This window comes from Saccopteryx leptura, chromosome 5 (assembly GCF_036850995.1).
Source record: "Saccopteryx leptura isolate mSacLep1 chromosome 5, mSacLep1_pri_phased_curated, whole genome shotgun sequence".
Taxonomy (NCBI): Eukaryota; Metazoa; Chordata; class Mammalia; order Chiroptera; family Emballonuridae; genus Saccopteryx; species Saccopteryx leptura.
The window spans coordinates 54017246-54034529 of record NC_089507.1 but is presented as its reverse complement, the minus strand read 5'-3'; the positions used below and the strand labels follow the sequence as shown (position 1 = coordinate 54034529).

Here is a 17284-nt window from a genome sequence, read left to right as displayed (position 1 = left end):
AGAGGAAAGCGCGGCGGAGGGGTGGAGAAGCAAATGGGCGCTTCTCCTGTGTGCCCTGGCCGGGAATCAAACCCGGGTCCTCCGCACGCTAGGCCGACGCTCTACTGCTGAGCCAACCGGCCAGGGCAGCAATAAACTGTTAATATTCTTCCAGAATGTCTTTTTTAAAAAAGAACCCACTTTTGAAGAACAGCATACAATGTGAGTAATGTAATTTTATTTATTTTTTTTATTATTATTATTATTTTTGGTATTTTTCTGAAGCTGGAAACGGGAGAGACAGTCAGACAGACTCCCGCATGCGCCCGACCGGGATCCACCCGGCACGCCCACCAGGGGCGAGGCTCTGCCCACCAGGGGGCGATGCTCTGCCCCTCTGGGGCGTCGCTCTGCCACTACCAGAGCCACTCTAGCGCCTGGGGCAGAGGCCTAGGAGCCATCCCCAGTGCCCGGGCCATCTTTGCTCCAATGGAGCCTTGGCTGCAGGAGGGGAAGAGAGAGACAGAGAGGAAGGGGTGGGGGTGGAGAAGCAAATGGGCGCTTCTCCTATGTGCCCTGGCCGGAAATCGAACCCGGGTCCCCCGCACGCCAGGCCGATGCTCTACCGCTGAGCCAACCGGCCAGGGCCAGTAATGTAATTTTAAATTATTCTGAATACTAAACATAACTAACAAATAGGTTAATCAATTTTATTTTTTTCTCTGCTGACCATTTTAAATTGTCCAAATACATAGACATAAGGGTATTTTCCTACTATCAGTAAGAAAATCAGAAAACCTGTAGATTACTTATCTGTACCTGAATTTTCAGAATGTCCTTAACACTTAATATTTGTTAGTTTATCAGTTTACTTGTTAAGAAACCTAAATAGAACTACAGATAACAAGAACTCTTAAATAATGCAGCCTGCTCATAATTAGACAGAAATAGAGTTGTCAATGAGATCTGTGGTTTAGGCAGTCAGAGCACTACTCATTTCTATTGGAAGACTTTGAGGGCTTCAGAGAGCTGAAACCATTTCCAGATTGCAAAGCAAAGGGGCTCTAAATCTTTGTATCTTGTCTAAGCTAGTTTGTGGAGTATTTTTAAAAATTATTTTTAATCTCAACAGAGAGCAGTGATTGACATTTTAGCACCAAGCAAGGAATAAGAGATATCAAGGAAAAGATTTTTACATTACACTTACTGTGTGCTTGGCACTCAATAATCTTATCTGCATCATTTCATATACAAGAGGCTCACAGTGAGCCTGTGAGGGCACACTGATAGCCAGCAGTTCTTACTGAGCCTCTCCTCAGTATGCATCATGCAAGGCAGTCACAGCCTCTGCTCTCGGCTAGTTTAGGAAATGAGGACATCCACCTTCCCACCCGTTCTTCCCTCCCTTAGATTTCTGCTTGTCCTGGCAATATACATGTATGTCTAAACTAGTATTCTTAGGAGTTACCAAAAGGTCATTTGGTTTTTAACCATGGTTTCATCTTAAAATTTTAGTTTTCTCTTCTAAGAAATCATGTGCTACAGAATAATGTGAAAGGGCAATCAGTGTAGGAGGGTTTAGAGGCTTTTCAAAAAGTTATATAGCAATGAACATTTCTTTACATCTAAATTGTCCAATGGACTTAATTCATTGAAGCTGACATAGGTAATTCACTTGCTCTCCTTAATCGTAATTATGCCAATCAAAAGTAAAAAAAACGTAATAAGAGAACACCATTTGTCTATGCAATTATGTAGAAACAACTCTAAAATTAAAAGGCATGCTTTATCCTATGATAGTCTCAATACGGAATATACACAGTTGACCAAAAGATAAATATATATGAAGGCTTGTAAGGGAAAGTGAGGAGAGTTTTAAAAAATCCTGTTTCTGAGTTTGAAATGCAAAACACTAAAAAGTGAAAATCCCAGTTATAAATCATTTGTTCCAATAGAGTTTCTTTCCTCTTCCTTCACAGTTTAAGATTATTTAAATTTTATAATGTCGGAGAGCAATGACAGAAGAAAAAAAGCTGGGAGCAAATAATCTTAACTCTGTGTTTACCCAAGAGCCACCTCATGTCAGTTGTAATAACTGGGGGAAAAAATTGACATGGCTACAAAATGTAGAAAATAGTGTTAACATTGTTGATGTTTCTTTTTTGTCCTACATTTATAATTTTACTCTCAGAAGACTTCCACTGTTACATAATGAAGTCATTACATAATGACTTCCATTTCTCAGCATGTTGCACGATATTCTCAAATAAAGAAGTAAATTATTATCATTTTAAAATTCTACCTAAAGCAGAGACTAAGACAAAATAGTTTATTTTCATGGCAATTTCAGGAAGAGGGAATGAGCAGGGTGAACAGAACGTGAAAGAAGAAAAACCAGTAAGGATGAGTTATTGAGCCGATTACCATTTTGAGCAAAAGAGAATCTCTGAGTAAATGTCTGGAAAGGGCATTTATCTACTGACTCCAGATTCTTGCTACTCGAATGCTGCCTATCTGGGCATGAAGTGTCCCACATTCCAGGTCAAGAGACCTGCTGCTTCCAGGAAAGTAAAGCAGCAGAGAATCCAGAGGGTGGGCTGCAGACTCCTGAGCTGGAAAGTTGGTATCGTGCATAGGAACGTCCACCTCAGCGGCTGTTGAAATCAGGATGAGTAAAGTCACCTATAACATCAGCTACAAGGATGAATTCAAACCATGTTTAAAATATTATTTTAAGAATATAAGAATATAACATATATGAAAACTGAGGTCAGAGATATCATTTGATCTTAAAAATACTCATGTAGTTTTTCATTTAGTCATTATATTGCTCAAATTCTTCAAAAACTATCTGGACATCTAAGTTCCTGAGTTCTTCTCAGTTAGATCTTCCTATATTTTCAGTGACTTTCCCTGTATATTTCCACATGCCTATCAATACCCTCAACCGTACTGAATTATTTGCAGTTTCCTCGGTGCAATATACTGTTTTCTGCTTCTATGTGGAATTTTGAAGAGAGAACAAAGATAGAGTCAAGTAAATCCTTATAAGCCACAGTAAAGAGAAGGAATTTTATTATATTATAATAGAAAGGTTTAAGCTGGTGAAGACATGAGCTAATTTGCATTTTAAAATATTTTTCTGGTCGTTATATATAGAATGTATTGGGCAGAGGAAGGGGACAAGAGTAAAAAGCAAGAGAGTCCATTATTAAGTCATTCCAGTAGTTGACTTGGAAGATGCTGACAGTTTAGCTACAGCAGTACAAATACAGAAAGCGGGATGGATGGATTGGTGATCTTTGTTAGTGGTAGTGTTAACTTTGTTTGCCAATGATTTGGATATGAGTTGGGTAGAAAGGAGGAGAGGAAGCAAACAGACTTTGAGTTAGGCTTGAGAACTGAATGGGACATAACATTTATTTAAATATACAAGCCTGTACTATTTTGAAAATATTATATATATGATTTCTTTCAGAAGGCCAAATAGAAATATATTTAAGTACTTGGCTGTATGTTTTGGAAGTGTAGAGGAGAGATAAGGGCTGATGAGATCAGTTTGGGGGTTATTAGCATATTTATGGTATTTTAAGTTAAGAAATCAGATGAAATTACATATGGAAAGAGGGTACTCACACTTACTATACATATAAAGGCTATTTTCAATAAGTTAAGTAATAACAAGTGTTGGAGAGGTTGTTGAGAAACAGGAACCCTCATTCACTGCTGGTGGGAATGTAAACTTGTGTAACCACTAAAGAAAACAGTATGGAGGTCAAAATACTAAGAACAGACTTATCATATGACCTCACAAGCCCCTTTCTGAGTATCTACCTAAAATTTTTGAAAACATTTATTTGCAAAGATATATGTACCCTTATGTTCACTGCACCATTATTCACAGTGGTGAAGACATGGAAATAACTAAAGTGTTCTTCGCTAGATGATTGGATAAATTAATTATTAAACACCTGCTTTATATGTCCTATTTAAGTGGTGTGTCAGTAAGAGTTCAATAAGAAAAGAACCATATGGGACATGGTATCTATTATAGGAATTGTTCTTAATATCAAATGCCAAGAAACTTTTTCTGCAAAGAGCCAGATAAATATTTTTGACATTGTCACTAATAGGTCTCTATCACAACTAGTTATCATTCCTGTGTAGCACAAAACAGCCAGAGACAATATACATAAACAAATACGTACAGTGTGTTCCAATAGAATTTTTTTTTAAATCAGGAAGTAGGGCTGTAGATAGTTTGCCCATCCTGCTTTATGTAAGAGTGGGAGTGGCTAGGGAAGTGAACCCACAGAGGGGAGGGAGTGCTTCAGGACCACAGAAACAGTCAGTCATCCTGAAGCACGGATGCAGAGGACAGCTTGGAGTTGAAGATCACATGTAGGAAGTCAAGCAAGTTCTGTTTGCTTACAGGGACTGTTTAAAGGGAATGGTGGGCAGGTCTATGGGAAGCTATTTTCTTGGGCAGATTCTACCTCTGTTGGTCCTCAGGGTCAGCAGTTGAGAAGAGCATGGTGTGGAGTAGAAAGGAGTGTGAAAAAGCCGAGCACATTGTTAACTATTTGTCACTGCCTCCTATCCTTAAGCCCTTCCAAGAGTAATGGCTACTGCTTCCCTTTAACCTCAGTAGTTTCATGAGATTTCCTCTCTTATCCAACTATACTGGTTAAGGATAGTCTAGAAAACAGTTTAACACAGTTGACACTACAGTAAATTGGTATGTTCTATCTTTGGAGCACAGATGAAAGTGAGGCAGAAAGAGTCTCATTTCAGCATAATGAAATTGTGGGAAGCTAATCTACCCTGAGTTTCTCAGGGCCTCGGGTCCCTAAAATACAGAAATGTATTTAATACAGATGCAGAGAATGTTTGTTTTTACTTCCCCTAGAAATGTTTAGATTAGATCTACACTCATTTGTTTCCCTGATGGTGAAGTAAATTGCTCTCATCCAAAATGCTAATAAACTTTCCAGTACTTCCCCAAGAGCCTAATGGTTACATCCTGCCACAGGCATTTAGGTTAACTCCAAAAACAAGAGACTATCCCAGAGATTTATAGGAAGGCTTTGGTATTATCTTCCTAGGTGTTTATATTTCAAAACAGATAAATCCCAGACCTTTGGAGACGTCTCTAGTTTGCGAAAGCTGGACATACTGAACTTCCTTGGTCTCTGAAGAGATTGATTATATATCAGAGAGCTAGAGTGCAGATGCCCATTGCCTCTACCAGAGGCATTTTTAAAAAAGAGGGGAAATTGATTCCTTTTTCTTTATAAACACACCAAAAATTTTTTTTTCATTTTCTTCACCAACCAAGTGAAATCTGTCAATTGTGTATGGCATTTCTCTAGCTGGCTCGTATCCTGCCAACCTGCAGGGTTGCTGGGCAGAGGAGACTTTTGCTGCAATGTTAATTTGGCTATTGTCTTTCTGTAAATATAAAATTCATTGCTCTGACCCAGCCACCTCACCTCATATGCTTGAAGTATCTATCTATCTATCTATCTATCTATCTATCTATCTATCATCTATCTATCTGTTTATCTATCTAGAAACATATTTGCACAAATGGGATAATATCTCAGATCACGTACAGCTTCTAATACCACAGTAATACATTATTTTTCACCAAATGTAAATTATAAATTATAAAATGCAACTTTATTTTATATGCATACTGCTGACAAAAAAGGTTGACAATTAAACAGTCAATATGTTTTCACTTATAATTTTATTTTGAAATTATGGGCACTCTTAGATTTCAACAGAAAAATGACAACAGTATGAATAGCTGAGACTGTTTGTCCAGTATCACTAATGACAACTATATCATGACTATCACCATTCTGACAGTGGTTGTTAGGCACCACTAATTCTAAAACATGTCCGCATTTTTGGATATTCTTAAATATTTAAAGTACGGTAATTCTTAGAATGGATAAAGTACAGTATAGATTAAATGAAGTCATCAGTTAAGAGTAAAGTAAGGGGTAAAGAGTTTACTAGAAATTCAAAGAGGGAAGAGAGGTCTACAATTGTTATATGAAAAAGAGAAAGTCTATTAGAAAAATGTAGATTGAAAAGCAAGGATTGAATCTAGCTGTGGAATCTACATTAATGAAATGAAAAGATCATTTATATACCTGTGTGATTTTTTTTTTCCAGCACAATTAGGCTACTCTATATAGGCACAGATTAAAAAGACATTTGTTTTTAACTCTATTCAGAGTTTTTCCCTAGACAATAAACTGGAAGAAAACATCTGCCTTTAAGACGACAGAGTAGACATCTTTCCCCTCTTTCTTCCACTAAGTACAACCAAAAACCTTGGACATTACATGAAGCAAATACAGTATATGAAGATTCTGAATAGTGGAGGGAAGACAGACCAACTAGGGATTTGGGGACTCAAGGAACAACGTAGTGGAGAGTTCCCTGGGTTTTCCTTTGCTTCGTATATCTTAGACTTAAGGCCAAAGAAGCAGGCAGCATAGAAATGTCAAAGGGTGCTCAACATCTGATCTCTGTATCCAAAGAACCAGAGGGGAAGAACAGAAAGGCAGCAAACTTTTAAACAATAACCAACTACTCTCAACAGACACTACACAAAACCTGTGGCCCCATCTATACCTGTGCCATCAAAAGCCAAGAGAGTAGACTAAACTTGCACTCTCATGGTTCTTCAGCAAGGTGCCTCCCTCCTCCCAGTGGAAGCATTAGAGGGGGATACAAAACTGTATGCCATTCATGATGTTAGCCCTGGAATAACAAGTTCTTTTAAAGGAGTTTGATTAAAGAGTAGCATCCCTGAAAAGCTGTTCACTTTGCCAGTCTTCAACATGGAAACTGGAAGTGCTACAGAACTGGCCAGGCACCCACTTGAAACCTTCACTTGAAGGAACTCACTCCTCAGATAAAAGGTTTAGCAGTAACCATCAAGTCTCCTAGCCCAGATGTGTCCGATTAAGTCGGACTTCCCACAGGGTTTCCCTTCTCACTGACGTCACCTGCCTATTTGCTATATTTCAGCTCTTAGGGAAACTCCTGGTCATGCGTAAGTATAATTATTGAATATGGATGAAAAAATAATTTCTTTTCCTATTATAATAACAAAATTTGATATAAATAACAAAAATCAATCTGAAAGATACTCAGTTTCCTCTAATGCACCTACTCTAGCTAAAGTGATCATGTCCTGTTCACAGAACACACTACACCAGCATTCATGGCCTCATTTCCTTCTCCTGAGAGTAGTGTTCACCCAGAAATAGATGGACTAGGAGTTTGTATTGGAGGGCGAAAGTGAGTGCTCTAGTAGTCACTCCAAGGCAGCATGAAGATACTGGGACCATCCCAGGTAAACTTGGTATTGTAGTCATTTTACCAGATTTCCACAAGGTTCACCATTTATTAGCTTCAAGACTCTGCTCAAATATCAGCTTCCTAGCTTCCTCAATCACCCTGCTAGTAATCACCACCACCCCTGCAATTCCTATCCTATCTAAATCTACTCTTTGATCTTTTTGATGACAATCATTAGCATTTTTTAGCCTCAAGCCAAGGGACCAGTGTATCCCTCCTATGCAAGCTCTCTTATCATCCACTAGCACAGTAAAAGGTCCTCCACAGCCTACCTACTTTATCATTTTATTTATGTTTTTCTATCACCTACCTCTTTGCCAGAGTACTGGTACTCCTGGTGGATAGACTTACTTTTATCATTCTTTAGATGCTGTTTTTAAAATAGTTCTTGATGACCTCTGTCTCCTGGTATCTATGTCCTTGTATAGTCTGTCCTCTTCCTTCCTTGAATGGGACCTGGACCTAATAACTTGCTTTTAATGGATAGAATATGACAAAAGTCAAGGACGCCACTTCTGAAATTAGGTTACATAAGACTGACTATGATCCATCTTGCTCGTATTCTCTTTTGGGCTCTTCTTGTTTGCTTACCCTGATGAATCAAGTGACAAGTTGTGAGCTGCCAGGGGAGAGAGACAAGGAACCAAGAGGGGGCCTCAGGACAACAATCCACAAGAAACCAGATCTTCCTCACAACCACGTGAGTGTGCTTGGAAGTAGATCCTTCCCCTCTTGCCTCCGGATGAGACCACATTACTGCTATTTACCTTGATTTCAGTCTTGTGAGAGATGGTGAACAGAGAACACAGTCAAACCATGCCCATTCCAGGGATAAATATTGTTCTAAGCAAATAAGTTTTGGGTTAGGCTGTCTGCAGAAATAGATAACTAATATACCATCTTGACTACAACGTTTTATCTCCATCCTCTTCTGTCCCAGAGCACCTACACTCCTGGCGGTTTCCCATCGTGACTCATGAAATTGCATCTCCAGGCCTTTGTTTGTGTATGCTGTTCCTTTTAACGACCGCCACACCCCTTTTTCTATCTGGTAAACTATAAACATTAATAGGGACCCAGTCACTTATCTCTCCTGTTACTCATTCTCTGAACACAGAGGGAACTTTTATTTCTTATGTCTTATATACACTTTTATTCTGCATTTCACACAGACTAATAATCATTTCCTTTGTATCTCCAGCACCTAGTAGAGTGACTAACACATTATAGGAGAAAGACTAAATTTTCCTGAACTAGCCTAAACTCTTTCTTTCTTAAAGTGTTTGTCCATGTCCTGTTATCCCCAGCTGGGAAGCTTTGCTAGGTCCTATATTAAAGTGGGGTTACTGAGAAATAATCACTCTTGTCATTTTCAAACAATGCTGCAGGGTTTTGTTTTGTTTTGTTTTTAATGCCAACTAATATTTTGTTTGGAAAACTTGCATGTTGAATGTTTGAAACTGTAGTGCTTTCCTCTCATAACATTTTTCTCTTATCCCCAGAGAATCTCCATATCTCCAAAATACAATAAAAAGTTTTTTCCTCTTTAGTTGTTTCAAAGTAATTTTTAGGCTGATATTTGAAATGTGCCCAGTAAAAATTATTTTGAACAAAGAGATGGTATGGAAAAATGTTTAACAAATGAGTTAACATTGACAATTCAAAAAACACATGCTTTCACAAATAACCCAGCAGACAGTGAGTAAGAATATTGATAAACATTCTATATAAGAGACAATCTAACTGAAAAGCATGAAAAGATATTCAACTGTACAAGTTGTTAAGTGATTCAAATTAATGTAAAAATTAAAGAGTTATAGCATCTGTGGCTATGGAGACATGAGGAAAGGGTAGTTACTATTTTCTGGTGAAAATATGAGTATTTGTAACATTTTAAAAGCAATATGGCAACATACATTAAAACTTGAAAATATTTTTACCCCTTGAACTTATTACTAAAATAATTTATTAACTGTTTTTATTACAGCCCTGTTTTATGATAAAACTGAATAAAATAAAAACCTCAGGAAAAAAGTGAATGTTTATAAAGCAGGGATTGGTAGAATTTGTTGTTTTTAATCATCCTTATTATGAGATATTACACAGATATTTAAATTTTTAATTTTATCTGTAATAGTTGACATGAAGGGCTTTCCACAAGGCATTAAAGAGTAGAAAAAGACCAAGATGCACATTTTCAAAAATGGTAACAAAAATATTGATGTACACTGTATATACACAAGCATATCTGCAACTGTATGTATATGAATGGTTATAAAACAGAAAAATGTATAAAAATAGAATTCAGTTGCTAACATGAGTAACCTGTGATATAAAAGCAGAGGAGAAAATAAAGTAGGAAGATTCAATTAGGAAAGGAAACTGAATAATTAAGAATTTTAAAGCAACAGCATTATAACACAATTTGGACATTTGTATAAAATTATATATTTTTTAAATAAAATATTTTTAAAGATGAAAAATTCTCATGCCAATGAAATTAATGGAATGGGTAAATTTAACTTTACCAAACTGTAAATGTTGTGCCCTTTTATATTTTGGTTTATCCTAGTGCACAGACTTGATTATTCTTAAAAATCAGTAAACACAGATACTATAGAACCTGAATATATATTAAAATGATACAGTCAATGGTAAATAAATAGTTTAATTTATTTTTCTCCCACATGAAAGAGAAAGAGATATAGTTTGCTCTTTTAGTTAAGGTAGGAACACTAGAAAGGTGTAAAATAATAGCAGAAAGAAAGAAGGGGACCAGCCTAATGCTTAAGCTTTAGCCATTTGACTGGACCCCCCCCCCCCAAAAAAAATGCAGCAGAATCTGATGTGGAAATGGAAATAAAATGTTCACTGAGCAAATACTTGCTGAGTATCTGCTATGTGCCAGACTGTCTAGGCACAGGGGATAAGCAGGAAATATGAAATCATAGAGTCACCGCATGGAGCTTAGATTCTCCATCCAGAGAAAAAGATTAAACCCAAGTAAACACACAAATGGATGGAAGGTAGCAAGAGGGCTCCGGCACAATGACGAGTGGCATGGGGAGGCACACCAGACCTGAGGCTGGAAGGGCAACAAGCATTTCTCCTTGTACAGCTCTGAGGGGCCTGCTTCCCAGGCAGGGACAGAACGCGGAACTGTACACAGCGCTGGCTTGGTATGTTCCAGGCTGGACCGTACCAAATGAGGAAGCAGGGGTGAGAGCTGCAGGTGAAGCCAGAGAGAATGTGTGGGCCTTGCACACTGTGGAACCATCAAGGCTCTGCTTCTGTAGAAAAACAGCTATAAACCTGGTAAATTGAACAATCAAGAAAAGCAAGCTCAGGGTAAGGCTACTTGGGTGAGCTTGGGCTGGCTGTCTTTGAGCCCCCAGGGCTGCTAGTTTGGGAAGAAGCATAAACTTCACTATTGATCAGAAATCATTTGAGGTAGCTTTTCCAATTGAATTAAATAGGGACAAAGGGAACCACACCAAAGATGCAGGATTCTAGCCAAAAGTTTCAAGCCTGAAGTAGCATTGTAATAGAAATGATATAAATGCCTCGCCAAGGACAAAATAAACTTTGCAGACCTGTTGAGAATGGGGAATTCCAGAGAGAAGAGCAGAAGATGGTGAATCAGGGGAAAGGAAAACGCAAGGCTATCAACACCGCAGAGAGAATGGTTGTACAAACGCCATACCCACCTTGCCTACAAGGACTGGAAACTGTGTTCCTACAGAGAGCCAAAACTGATTTTGGTACCAGTGTGTCAAGAATAAAGGAACAGTAAGTAAATTGAAAAGGAAAATTTAGAAAATTTAAACAGGTACTTTATATTTAGAGACTTTAAATAAGATCCCCTGTATAAAGTAGAGAAGTTCAGAGAAATTTTAAATATTACCGTGACACTTCTTTACATGTCTACATTTTGCAGGAGACAAGGGAGTTGGACCTGACATTCTCTGAAAGAGGAAACAGTTCACCTAAGTGGCAGACCTATGTTGGCTGACACCCTTCCCTCATATGTGAATCATAAAAATTTCCCTTACTGAGTTCTATGTTCACAGGTGGTAAACATTAATATAGACAACTGTCTGATCTAACTGGCATTCTGGTGAGTTTGACTTCAAGTAATGTTTGTCCTCTTGTTATGTTTCTCTAAATATCCCCTTTCCCAGACGAAACTTAAGTCTTTTCCGACTGCAAATAGCAACATGGTGCATAGCCAGTAGTCGCCCCTGTCATGGCCATGCACATGCAGGTTCACATTAGATTTGGGCAGATGGTAAAGAAACAGTGGAGTCTAAAAATGGTGGGCCATTCCTTTATTAAAGTCTCGCACCAGCTGACAAGCAAACACACAGGGAAAAACACTTCCCTCTTCATTCATTCAGAGCTCACAAAGCCCTGACACATCTGGTTCCATAACCAGGAGAATCTTCTCCGGTTTCTCCTAGAATCAAAGGCCCCACCAATATCAGCAGAGCTCGCAGAGGCCCTCACCTCTGGTTCCCCATCTGCACACCTTCTCCCTTCTCTGCACACACTGACTTCTTCCTCAGCACCCTGCATTCTCTCCTCTCTCACTCGGCAAACATGGCTCCTTGCTCTCTCGCCTCTTCTCCTCTTCTTCTTTTTCAAAACTTTCTGGTACAAAAACCTCTCCTCCAGCAAACATTAGCAAGACAATGACCCTTCCCAAGTAGAAGGGTAATTTGCAATTTCACAGATCACATACCTGACACTGCCCAGCGCCATTTTTTTAACACTAAAAGTGAACAAACTAAAAAAAATCAAATTTTACAAACTCATTTGCCCAACACTTGCGTTGAGACCATTTTTTTTTACTGTGAGAATCATGAGTATTATTTTCAGTCAGAATCATTAAAATATATATACCCAAACTTGATTCCAAATCACTGGTCTGCAGTGTTGCGACTCAACTGTGAGCACTAAGGAAAAGCTTCACAAGTGACTGATGCTTTCTACTTCTTCTTATAGAAATTTGACAAGACTCTAATATTTACTTCTTCCTAAATTTGCAGGTTTAGCTTGAGAAGGGCTGGTGTGTGCAAAAATCAGTACTCTGTTATTCCTACCTCCCTGGGCACCCTGCAATATGAATTTAAGCATGAAACTTAAAGGCTACACGAGTTAATTATCCTGATTCCTCAATCTAATAAATATGTTTTCATTGAGTAAATCATTTCCAAGCCACAGTTTCCTTATCAACAAAACAGAGATTGTGGTTATACTCAATTTCTAAAATCTGGAAGAATAAGTGAGACAATGTATATGAAGGTACAGCTTACTACATGTTAGCTATTACTGTCTTACTAGGCTTTGAGAAATAGTTTTTATTTTTTAAAAGACTTTATTTATTTTAGAAAGAAAGAAGAGAGAGAGAGAGAGAGAGAGAGAGAGAGAGAAGGAGAGAAAGTGGGTGGAGGAGCAGGAAGCATCAGCTCCCATATGTACCTTGACCAGGCAAACCCAGGTTTTCGAACTAGCGACTTCAGCATTCCAGGTCGACGCTTTATCCACTGTGCCACCACAGGTCAGGTGGGAAGTTGCTGTTTTCTAAATTTTGTAAGAATGCAACCAGAGTTATAAAATTCTAATGTGTTTGGATGACCCTTGGAGTTTTGAAAATATCAACTGAGATTTCTGTGAAGTACTAGAAAATGATGCATCTAGTAGATGCTCTAGCCTGCAATGGCCACAATGCAGGCACCTAAATGGAACCCTTTTCGCAGTCCCCCCCCCCCAAATAAAGTAAGAAATATACTTTAGTAATATTTGTAAATGTTAACTTTTCAGTGGCAACAAAGATAAGGGAAAACCAATTTCTTGGCCTTTCTGGGTTATCTGCTTTGTGGAGTTTTCTGTCTTTAAGTCACTGGGTTGATGTGATAGGTTCTGCTGGCACTCTCTGTATGCGATGTGTCTGGTGGCCTTGCTGTGACAGAGTGAATCTACTTTGACAAGGGAACAGGGAGAGGGCATGTCTTTTTCAGTCTTGTGTGGCAATGAGTGGAATTTAATTTGGGTGCTGCACTGACTTACTGTGACTTGTGTGTGCGCATGTGTGTGTGTGTGGAGGGGACTGGGAAGATATCAAGGAGGCATTCATAACATTCTTGAGGCTCTGTCCCTCCCATCTCCTGGCCCCTGTTTCACTCTGTAAGAGCTGTACTGGTGACGGCCGCCTGAACACGCAGGAGGGACTGCTCTGCACTTCGCTCATCGTCTCCCCTGCCCTGCCCGAGCCAGAGAACCTTTAGGTGTATCAGAGCTGGGTGCCTTAGAAGACATCACTGTACCTTCCTATGTGCCAAATGCTGCATCCAGCACAGCCTTGCCTGTCATCCTCTCATTCCTTCTAATAGCCCATTTTACACAGAAGACACTGGGGTCAGAATTTTCAGGGCCCTGCCTAGCATCACTGCTCTCAAGTGGCAAAAGAAGGATATCTAAGCCTTCTCACGTCTTGAATCTTTTGCCCTTTCCCCATATAAACAGGGAAATCAGAGTAGTGAAAAGATTTTATATTTGAGAAATCTTAGACTGCAAGAAATTAAATGGTTTGCCTTGGGCACAGAGCCAGTTGGAAGCCTGAGAGAGTAAAGAATCTGATCTCTTCACTTTTAGAAGTCTTCATCTCAGAATCTTATGATGCACGTGAAGGATAGGAGACCCTCTCAAAAGAGCTGCCTTCTGTGGTGACCACTGTAATTCTGTTTGGGGTGCTTTATTTACAGCGGTCTCAAGTTCAGTACAGTGAAGGACACTCTGGACCCTTAATACTCAAGGCAAATGGAAAATTCATTTAAGAGCTAGTTTATTCCACAGAGCTAGAAATTAAAACTAACAGGAAACATAAAGAAAAGAAACTCTAGCTGTCAACATCAGGCTAACGGCAAGCATAAAATTCATGTGTTTAAGACAATAATTTGGTGAGATTATGAAAAGATTTCATAGATATATTTTAGAAATGTGATGTCATATTTATCTTTTTTAATATGTATGATAGTCCTAAAGTCCTTGCCTCAAATCAATTCCCTCTCTTCACAATAAGGAGGGTAATATTTTACAAAATGATAATTTTAAATATATAAAGATTTGAGAAACATAATTCTCCTTATTGAGTGACCCTATTAGAGCTGCAAATCTATTTTAGTGCAATACAATGAAAACGTTTATAAATATTTATCAGAGACATTTGCATGGAATTCTCATCAAAAATCACATACAGAAACACCAAGAACAAAAAATTAACTAATTTTCCAAGAGTAAATTATTCACTGGGTAATAGTAAATTTATATCTATACATTCTACAGCCTCTAACATCTATAAAGAAAATATTGATGAACAGAGTGATTTGTAACAAGAGCAATGAGGTAAAAAGAATTCTAAAAATAAGAATAAATATTTAACACTCTTAAATACTTTGTTATATATTTACAAAATGCTCAAGAATAAAAATACCAGATAAAATGGACAGAAAGAGGGTAGATGAAGAAAAAAATAAGTTTGTGATTTAGACTCTCCTGAAGATGCCTACAGACATCAATAAAAATGGCTGGTAGAGCCTGACTGGGGGTAGCACAGTGGATAGAGTGTCCACCTGGGACACGTCCCAGGTTCGAAACCCCTAGGTCACTGACTTGAGTGCAGGCTCATTAGCTTGAGCATGGGGTAGCTGGCATGAGCATGAGGTCATAGACTAGATCCCAAGGTCACAGACTTGAATCTGAAGGTTTCTGGTTTGAAATCCAAGGTCACTGGCTTGAGCAAGGAGTCCCTGGCTCAGCTTGAATCTCCTGCTCAAGGCATGTATGAGAAGCAGTCAATGAACAACTAAGATGATGCAACAATGAGTTGATGTATCTCATCTCTCTCCCTTCCTGTCTATCTCTATTCCTCCCTCTCTCTCTCTCTCAAAAAAAAAAAAAAAAAAAAAAAAAAAAAAAAAAAAAAAAGGCAGTTTAAAGACCTCACTGGATTATATGGATCTTAGAAAATTTCATATTTTAAAACAAAGCATACAATAATTATATATGTATTAGTAATGCATGAGTCACTATCAAGCAATAATGAAAGCACATTTTAGAGTATTAGTATAGCTACTCTTTAATATTAATATGATAGTGCCGTAGATATAGTGAAGAAACTGTCTTCTTAAATAGTTAAACTGTAACCACTTTTACCATATAATAGACATTTAAAACTCGGCATACACTTGGCACTCAACATTCTGTACACGACAATGGTTTTTTTGAGCATTTCATAGCAGTTTTGCACATTCAAGCAGTTAAAATATCACCATTAAGATTTTTCACAAGCTATCTTGGTATAATTAAGATTCCAACTGAAAACAATGTATCAGCTTATATTAGCTTACAAACCACGATTTACTCATCCTTCCTTTCACTACATATCAACTGAAAATGATTTGGATATATAATGGATAGAGAAATTTAGACAAATGGTTAAAATAACTTTGAATACTTTGATGAGAAAAAAAATCCCAGCATCTTCTTATGGTTTGTCATCTTATATTGAAGAATCATTAAAATGAATAAAACTTTGAAATATCCAGCAGAGACAAAATGGGAGGGATAGATTAATGTATCTTGTTTTTTAGTTTAGAGGACCAGGCACAGAGCAGATAATTTTGCTGACTTCCATCGCCAGACCCTAATTCTGATAGAGGGCTGCAATGTTATTGGAAATTCTTGGATATTTGGCAGAAAAGTGAAACCGAGCATTGTCTGGAAACCCTTTCTCACCTGCAGGAAGAGCTAAAAATCTCTCCAAGTGCCGCCGCTGAGGGCTCTGTGGTGTCAATGGGGTAAGACACTGCACGTTAGCCTTTCTGGCAAGTGGAAACTCACAGATGTAGATTCACATACAAAAATCTCTTAAGTGACCACGAATGAAGAGAACAGGTTAGGAAACTAGCTAGTATCAAGCAATCCAAGGAGATTAAAGTTACAATATACCACAGGAGAGGGTATTTGGAGGATTTAGTAGTTAAGAAATTGTCCCTTGGTCCCTTGCCTTGTCCGGGCTCTGCTGACTGGATGCAGGCATCCGACCACGGTCAGCAGAGCCCGGCCGAGGGTCCCCACAAAGTCCGGCTGGTTGGTGACTTAAGCGACACCCGCTGAGTTCACAGAGGATGCACGAGGAATTGAGAAGGATTTAGGGAGAAAGGTCAAAAGAGTAAAACTGCTAAATACATGGTAACAGTCCGGATCGGTAACAATAATCATCCAAGCCAGAGGCAGGCGCTGGGGATCCCAGACTTGCGTGCTTACCTGTGCCCCACGCCACCGCAGAAACCCGCGACTTCGGTAAACAGAGCGCCCACGCTGGGCTTCAGCAACAGGTCTGCTTCTGCCGGCTCAAGCCACCTGCCACCGCCGGGCAACTCAGTCCCAGCCGGAGGCATCTGCCGGAGGGCTGGCCGATTGGTCACACTCTCAGGACTCTGAGGAGGCTGCCAGCACGTGCTCGCCCCCTCTCGTCCCCTTCAGAGCAAACGTCACTCTCCACAGGGCATCAGCCAGCTGCTGGCATTCTAAAGAAGCAGCTATTCACATCCTGCTAAGTGGCATCCGGATACCTTCTTGTGAAATTCAAAACCTCTGAGTGCAGCAAAGAAAAGCATCGCTAGGTCTAGCATCGCATCATTGGTTGCCCGGCAAATGATTTAACCTCACTGTGCCTCAGTTTCCTCGTTTGTAAAATAGAGTGAGGATAATAACGATAACAACTGGATAATCTGATAATTAAATGAGTGTGTAGGTACAAAATGCCTGGAATAGTGCCCGGTACATTTTAAGCATTCAATAAACGTCAGCTATTGTTTTAAACTCTCTGGGGAAGGAGGAATGAGAACTATAGGACCTC

General features: G+C 38.9%; 1 protein-coding gene across 1 annotated transcript in view; it reads right to left on the bottom strand.

The window, feature by feature from the left end:
• Positions 1-16805, bottom strand: part of NPFFR2 (neuropeptide FF receptor 2) — a 46875-nt gene extending 30070 nt beyond the window's left edge. The window contains exon 1 of the mRNA XM_066385438.1: positions 16690-16805. The gene's annotated coding sequence lies outside the window, so the exon portion shown is untranslated. The remainder of the gene's footprint in view (positions 1-16689) is intronic.
• Positions 16806-17284: the final 479 nt, after the last annotated feature.